This window comes from Brassica napus, chromosome C2, assembly GCF_020379485.1.
Source record: "Brassica napus cultivar Da-Ae chromosome C2, Da-Ae, whole genome shotgun sequence".
Lineage (NCBI taxonomy): Eukaryota > Viridiplantae > Streptophyta > Magnoliopsida > Brassicales > Brassicaceae > Brassica > Brassica napus.
Window position 1 is genome coordinate 24,563,232 of NC_063445.1, and position 8,274 is coordinate 24,571,505.

The following is an 8,274-nucleotide window of genomic DNA, read 5'->3' on the forward strand; positions in this document are numbered from 1 at the left end:
CGGTTGTAGTTGTCCCGTATAACAATGAGCCAATGAGGCGTGTGGCATATCTCAGTACCGGATTCAGGATAAGTGATTCCTTTGCGTGAGAAGATCCATAAACCCCTGTGCCAATTGTTTGCCAGAAGTCCAACAGCTCCGAGGTCCAACAAAGGCCAGAAGTTCTCTCTCATGCACTCAATCCAAATAGTCCGCAAAGGTCTGTGAAGGATACCTCAAAGTACACCTTATGTACTATGAATGCCAGAAAACCCTCCTGATGGCTATCATCGGGATAGGTGACGTATGCGGATGCTATGAACTGGCGCACCAACTCCGGATAAGTGGGTTCGTTGAGGTTGCAAAGTTGGCCTAGACCCATGTTCTGTAACAGCCCCTCAATGTCTGATTTGATTCCCAACTTCGTCATCGTCAGAGGACATGCTAGCTGAGTAGCCGGAACGGCTACATTCTTCATGTTGTTGTAGTGGGTGGTATCAGACTTATCCCACTTCTTTGGCCTTTGCTTCTCTTGCTGAGAAGAAACCTCTTCTCGTGTGTGCTTCTTTGCTGATGCTTTCGTACGCTTCATTCTCTGCAATATAGAATCTTTGAAAAAAGTGAGTATGCAGTATATGTTTTTCAAAGCAGCACAATACTAACACAAGTTCAGTAAACACTAGCAACTCAGCTAAGGAACATCAACCCATAATCAATTCATTCCCCAAATTCATCATTCCGTTAAGTATTTCAACAACGATTCACTCTCAACATGGTTATAATCAACTAAGAACTCAAATCAACATGCAAATGAAAGGCGAAATCGAGTTGCGACAAAAACCCAAATTAAAGAAAATTTCTCAAACCCTAAATCATCTCAAATCCTGTTCTAAACTCGTTAATCACAAACAATGGTGTTCTAATCCGTGTTTAAACATCTATTTCATGCATATTTGATCAAGGAATCAACACGGAAATAAGAAATTCACAAAACCCAAAAAATGCTCAAGAACACGAATTGGAGATGTGGAGATTCGCGGAGTATACCTGTCTTAGGGTGAAAACGAGTGTAGGAATCAGGTAGAGCTCGGAAAATTAAGTGGAATAGAGCCCAAAATTGTTCAAATCGGATGATTATAGAGAGAGAAAGGGGCGGTCGAATTTTTGGGGAAATCGGAGGGGTGAGAGCTTTGAGGTTTTGATCCAAAAAGGGTCGGGTTTTGCCTTATAATTATGTTTCCCGCACCCGCATCGATCGATGCGTTTATGGACAAATATGCATCGATCGATGCATTTATAAAAGGGCGTCCGAGATTTTGTTCAATCGATTGATGGGATTGATTACTTTGAAACATTTTGGACCATCTTAGTGATCGATCGATCCACTTCCGGATAGATCGATGGAGAGGTTTTTTTTTTTTTTTTTTTTTTTTAAACAAAATAAAACAAACCGAGATGAAAACTTAATTCTAATTCACACTTACCAGTGGGTTGCCTCCCACTAAGCGCTTGTTTACAGTCATTTGCTTGACTTTCGGTGTGCTCTAAGCTCGAGGCGGTTCTCCGAGAGAGACATCTTCTCCTTCGGGGATTTTTGTGTAGGCTAGGTATGCCTTTAGACGCTGACCGTTCACCACAAACTCACTACCATCATGACTCCACAACACAACTGCACCATAGGGCTTTACTTCTTTGATAGTGAAAGGCCCGGACCATCGGGATTTAAGCTTCCCGAGAAACAACCTCAGGCGAGAGTTGAAGAGTAGGACTTGATCATTTGCAGCAAAGGTTCTTGGAATGATCTTCCTATCATGATACGCCTTTGTGCGTTCCTTGTATATCTTGGAGTTTTCGAATGCCATATGTCGAAACTCGTCCAACTCGTTTAGTTGGATCATCCTTCTCTCAGCTGCGGATTTCACATCAAAATTCATCTGTTTAACCGCCCAAGCTGATTTGTACTCTAACTCCACTGGGAGATGGCATGGTTTCCCATAGACAAGGTGAAAGGGGGTGGTGCCAATAGGAGTCTTGTATGCTGTCCTGTATGCCCATAAGGCATCATCTAGCTTGGTTGACCAGTCCTTTCTTGTTGCTCCTACTATTTTCTGTAGGATACTTTTGATCTCTCGGTTGGAGATTGTTGGGGTCAAAATCGGTCACGACGGAATCAATGTCTGAAAGTCCGTAAAAATCGGCATGAACGTTTTTACAAAAAATAAATCTTAGAAAAAGATTTATTTTTACGAAGAAACTTGCGGAGAAAGACTCGAACAAGGTTGCCGCGTAGCAACCAGCGCAAAAGCTGGTCGCTACGTAGCGACCGAGCTCTCCCTGAAGCTCGGTCGCTATGTAGCGACAAAGCACGTACACGGCTCGGTCGCCACGTAGCGACCGAGCTCTCCCCGAAGCTCGGTCGCTACGTAGCGACCGAGCTCTCACCGAAGCTCGGTTGCTACGTAGCGACCGAGCACGTACACGGCTCGGTCGCTACGTAGCGACCGAGCTCTCACTGAAGCTCGGTCGCTACGTAGCGACAGAGCACGTACACGGCTCGGTCGCTACGTAGCGACCAAGCTCTCACCGAAGCTTGGTCGCTACGTAGCGACCGAGCACGTACACGGCTCGGTCGCTACGTAGCGACCGTGCTTTCTTAAAAATCGATACGACACGAATCCATGCATTCTTGTCTACTCTTTAATGCTATCTCCCGAAGACCGTAGCCAACCCATTTCATGTTTCTCGTCATTTGAAGCCATCAATCGAACTTTACGATAAAAACCACAGAAAGTTTGTTTTTATCGAAAGAAGTCGTAATAAACGTTTCGAGTCAAACAACGGCCCAAAGAGACCTAAGATGTGACTCGAAACTCACTTACGATTTCTTAACCAAAAGCCCATTAACCGTAGGACGGTTTATGCTTGGTTCGCAAGGAAAGATAAATGTCAAGTTTCCGCGGATAAGTACGAAGTATTCGAAGATAATTAGAAAAATCAGAAAAAACGGAATATCTCCATTTTTAAGTTATGATGGCTTAAGGGCAGAAGAGGAAAAAGCGTAAACCGACCTAGGAGCGAGTATATAAAGGAGTCCTAGGCGAGAGGCACAGTGAGGACTTTTTTCAAAGCAAACTTAGCACTTAGGGCAATTAGGCAACTTTCCGTTTTTGTTATTGGAGTTGCGATTCAATTAGGTTTAGCCTTCTTAGGGTTGTTAGAACTAGGAATCTCGCCGACAGCTCTCGAGCCTAGGCTTATACCTTGTTGTAAACGCTCATACGCAAATTCGGAATAAGACTTCTCTTTTCTCTCTTTTTTCAATTTCATATAATTTATCGGTGTTATCTCGTGTTCTGATTGCTTGGCGTGTGGTATTAGCAGATATTAGGGACCTCTGGGAAATTAGGGTTCTCCTACTTTCCTAATTTAAACGAAAATCGACAGTGCGAATTTCGGTTCCCACAGTTTGGCGCTAGAAGGAGGGGGGTACGGATCAATCTAACTCTCAGCCACAAAACGCTTGATCAAAACAATGTCTGGAAACACGAAAGACAAAATCGCAGTTCGCAACAACGCTGGTAAGACAACCCCAGCCGCCACTGCGCATATGGCCAACGATTACGCAAACGCCATAGTGCCTAAAAAAAAATCAAAAAAAAAACCTAGCCGCGACTTTTCGCCAACAGGAAGTGCTACGAGACGAGCTTGCGATTTCTCTGTCTAAACATAAAGGAAAATGATAAATTTTATTAAATCCCGTAAGTTTGGCTCATTTCCGAGCTAAAGAAGTTTCAATGCGTAAGGGTTTTACCAAAACACGTTTTCCGAAAACTTTTCGGAAGGTAAAACTTGTTCTCCCAAAAACTGCAGAAAACCCCTAGGTTAATCGCGGAAAAAGGAAGCGCAGAAAATCGATTACACAGCTCGGTCGCTACGTAGCGATCGAGCTCTAGCCAACCTCGGTCGCTACGTAGCGACCGAGCACGCACAAGGCTCGGTCAAGGCTCGGTCGCTACGTAGCGACCGAGAACGCACACAGCTCGGTCGCTACGTAGCGACCGAGCACGCACACAGCTCGGTCGCTACGTAGCGACCGAGCACGCACACAGCTCGGTCGCTACGTATCGACCGAGCACGCACACAGCTCGGTCGCTACGTAGCGACCGAGCACGCACACCACTCGGTCGCTACGTAGCGACTAAGCTCAAGCCAACTCTCCACTCGCTACGTAGCGACCTGCAAGGCCTCAGAAAGGTCCTCCTTTGCGTTCTCGTTTGAATCCTCATCGAAACTCTTTTCGTTTCGTCTCAATCGGAGTTTCCGTTGAGATTTTACGACGAAAACAAGTAGGACTCTTCTTGGCTTGCTTCCACTCGCTACGTAGTGACCTGTCAGACCTTCACTCGCTACATAGCGACCTGTCAGGCCTCAGAAAGGTCCTCCTTTAGGTTCTCTTTTGAATCCTCATCGAAACGCTTTTCGTTTCGTCTCAATCGGAGTTTCCGTTGGGATTTTACGACGAAAACAAGTAGGACTCTTCTTGGCTTGCTTCCACTCGCTACGTAGCGACCTGTCAGACCTTCACTCGCTACATAGCGACCTGTCAGGCCTCAGGAAGGTCCTCCTTTGCGTTCTCGTTTGAATCCTCATCGAAACGCTTTTCGTTTCGTCTCATTAGGAGTTTCCGTTGGGATTTTACGACGAAAACAAGTAGGACTCTTCTTGGCTTGCTTCCACTCGCTACGTAGCGACCTGTCAGACCTTCACTCGCTACATAGTGACCTGTCAGGCCACAGAAAGGTCCTCCTTTAGGTTCTCTTTTGAATCCTCATCGAAACGCTTTTCGTTTCGTCTCAATCGGAGTTTCCGTTGAGATTTTACAACAAAAACAAGTAAGACTCGTCTAAACTCCTTCGCTTGCTCCTACTCGCCCTTACCTCCATCTTTGTGTTCTCCTTCAAATCTCGATCGAAATGTCTCTTGTTTTGTCTTGATTGGGGTTACCATTGAAACTTTACGATAAAAAAACCGCAAAGACTTGTTTTCTCGCTTGGATTCAGATTAATCGTATAAAACGGCAATAGTTAACTTAACACCTTAGCTGCCTCAACTATACGATTACGTTGAACCTTTTAATAAAAATTGACGTCGTATATAAGAAGAAGATAACAGCCAAGTTCGGAAGATAAATTTCAAGTTTAAAGGATAAAAACCAATATCGAAAATGGCGAACATACACGAGAAGAGGAAGGGGAAATAAGCAAGCAAAACTGAGAAGAGACAAAACTGCGTCTTCGAGAGAACTAAGGTATTTCCGACTTGAAATTTTTGAAATCAGACTTGGAATTTTCGTAGGAAATTACTAAGAAATAAAAACGCCTTTGAGACTGCCATAGAACTTTAGGGAACGTAAAACCTAGGTGGATAGTCTAGCGAACTAAGTCTTAGGCGATTTTTCTTGTCTCGATATATCGTTCCATAACTGTTCAGCCAGATCTTGCAAACCGATCTAAACTCTCCAAAAATCGAGAAACGATCGCCACGCATATCAAGCTCGCTTCCTAAAGAGAGAAAAAACTAGAGACATGAACGTCGTCTTAAAACCGATTCGTTTCTAGCAATTTTCTCGGAACCGACATATTCCAAGTCGTCAAAGTGGAAACAAACCAAATCACAGTCCAAGCGTCGTCTTTAAATCGTCCATGATTATTGATCATTTCAAACCTTAGAAGAAGAAAAGTACACAACCATTCAAAGTATCGGTTCAACTGTTTTTTTTCGTAAAAAAAAAAGAGAGTAGGTACGTATACTATACTCGTATACTCCCAAACTTCAAAAACTTTTGCAAATCGTCTCAAATAGGCAAACGACAATCTAAAATTCGTCTAAACGCTAGTAACATATCCAGACGATCATGAACATAATCTCAAAGACTATACATCATTTCTTGTCGCAATCATGCGTACAGAAAACATATACCAATATCAAACTGAAACTCGATGATTAGCCAAAGTATTGAAGCCCTTTCCAGTTTTAGAAAGCCAGTTTCGTTTAAAAATTTCTACGAGAAATCTTCAATCACCAAAGCATTTCTTTCAGTTTCCGTTGTACCAAGTGAGTCACGGAAAAGCATCGAAAACATTTGTGACGAAGAAAACTCGAGAATAGATGTAGCATCGTGCACAAAGAGACGCTTTCCTCCCGATGGTGGCTAGATCCACCTCTGGTCGACCAATTCGTTCCAGAAACGAATGTGTCATGAGAATCTTTTCATAAAACCTATGAAAAACGTTCTGCGACTAGATCGTAATGAAATAAACTTCGGTAACACTCCATGAGTAACTCCAAGCAACTTTCACCTAAGATTGAAATCACAGCAGAAACGTTTCTCGTGAAACCCACAGAAATAACGCTACTTTAACATATGTTTACATATGACCGATCTACAACCTTCGTAAAACTAGTCCCCGTTACTTACGCGAAAAATCCTTCGTACAATCAGACCAAGTCTTACGAAGAAACTTTCTAAAGTTAACATAACAGGCTTTATGAAGAACCATGCGGCTCGCTGGCTTATGCTTTTCTTTTCCCTCGGTCACATCCGAGAAGGCAGTCGTCCCGCCACTGACTCCACACTGGTTTTGTAGCAAACTTCTTGGGCTTCGTCTTCCTCAGGCAAAAAAGATTCGATTTTCATAAGACTATAGGTCACATTATACAAAATATTCGTCGTATAACTAAAACCTAGAGCGGAGAATCGTTATCTACGACTATCAGCCATATTAGCATGGATAACCCCGGCAAACTTGACCTATCAATCTCAACAAGCGCTCTTTGGCCCTCGGTCAATTACGCCTTCCACTAAAGGTCCAAACCAATATTCGCCATCCCCTTTAAGGACAATCGTAAACTAACATGACCATAAATGTTAAAGTACCATGGTCTAATCTTTGACCTTCAACATCCTTGGCTATCTGAGTGAACACATCCCTCACGCCAAGCCAAACTATTTGAGAAACCATAGCTCCACATCACTTAACGGCTAAACGACAATCTACGATTTGTCTAAAAACGTCGTGTGACTATTAAGAGAATAATTATCGTATAGCCTACAGTCGGAAGTCATATGATAAATTATTCGTAACGAAACTCAGTCCTAACAACCAAATGGTTAAAGGAAGATCTAAACTTTTCAAAAATTGACCGAGTTCAATACGCTCCACAATTCACTTTAAGCCCGCAACGTTTTACTCATAATACGCGGCATGTAAGGAAAAATCCGTAACAAAGCTTCTAGAGCTATACGAAACATCCTAAAAAATTGCACGAAATAGATCTCGGAAAGCCAACACTTCACAAAGCACTATGAAGGAAAACGCTTCTTCCCATGAAAAAATTTACGCGACACCTCAGTCCTAATTCCTCGATCGCAAAACAAATTATTAGCATCCAAACAGGAACAACAATTTTGGCTGCGAACATCCGTAGTCAAACAAGAACGTTTCTCAAACGCAGGGCTAAGACTAAACCCTTGTAACATCGCAAAACATCTTCAAGCCCGCGAACATTTCAAGCACAAAACGCGGCATACGAAAGAATAACAAATATTCAGCCTCGCGAGACGTCGCAGACGCCTGAAGATTTGTTCTTCGACGAAATTTTCTTCCTCGATAAAAACACTTTCTTGGAAGACCAGACAGTCATATGCACTAACATCTTCTCAAAACATATCCTTCGCGAAGACTCGAAACGGTATTTTTTACCATTAAGTTTGTTGCTGATCACAACAAACTCTTAACGTCCTAAACAGACTTAGCCATCTCGTGGAGATGACTCTCGTACATCCGACACAAGGATAATAGCGCTATAAAAGAAACCCAAAATTTTTGGTCAGCACTTCCAGGAGGCTTAAAAATTGTCCTTGGAGAGATGCTCGGTTCCAACCATACAAGTCGTATAAGCCGAGAACCTATCGCGGACTTTAAATCGGTATGGAATCAGGATGAAACTGAAACGGGATACGTAAGTCGAATTAGTCATCGCACCCTCTAAAACCAGGAGTAAACCTAGGTCTTGCCCTATACCCAGCGCACTGGTCTCTAACATCTCTAGGCATAGTATCAAAAACCTTGATACGAGATCCCAAAATTTGTCTTTTTGCCAATATTCGAGCGTCTTCAGAAATCCCGCAAGATTTACACACTGAGGAAAACTCTCGAAACAGATCACGGATATAGCAGTTCACACAGAGTTAGATTACGAGATGACAACTCGTAATCTTCCTTCTACACCCAT